Source organism: Nanorana parkeri, unplaced genomic scaffold (assembly GCF_000935625.1).
Source record: "Nanorana parkeri isolate BGI_ZX_2015 unplaced genomic scaffold, ASM93562v1 scaffold2368, whole genome shotgun sequence".
In the NCBI taxonomy this organism is placed as follows: Eukaryota; Metazoa; Chordata; class Amphibia; order Anura; family Dicroglossidae; genus Nanorana; species Nanorana parkeri.
In genome coordinates, this window is record NW_017308636.1 from 123756 (window position 1) to 124340 (window position 585).

The window sequence follows — 585 nt, forward strand, 5'->3', positions numbered from 1 at the left end:
AGCATAATAAGGCGATGGCCGGTGTCACACGGGGGACACGATTCCCTTTACTCCACATTGCAGCTTGTCATTAAAATCAAGTCATTTAAATATGTTTTGTGCATTTGATATATATATAAAAAAGAAAGTATTTTGGCACGCTGATTGTCTCTGAAGGGCTTATCCTGAACAAAGTCTGTTTTTGGATTGAAGATATATATATATATATAAATATTCGTAGAAGTCTTTATACATTTGTAGCCCATAGACTGCATCTTCCTGACACATATTACGCTGGTGACTTAATGAGCTGCACTAGGTTGTAGGTAGAGTTCTACAGTAACAGATACACCACACCATAAGGCACTTATCAAAAGGTGCATAATTATACCCTGTTCGTAGCCAGGCCTATCATATCGCAAGCCAATGGAACGACTTTAAGCCAGCGGTTGGGATGGCACCAGCACCTCCACTATTTGGTGTGTTGACATGGCACCTTGGAGTTTGTGGTGCCGACCCAACCAGAGGACATAAGTTGCCCAGAACGGCCCAATGACCTACAAGGCTTCTGCATAAGGATCATGTGATCTCTGTAATTACCCCCCC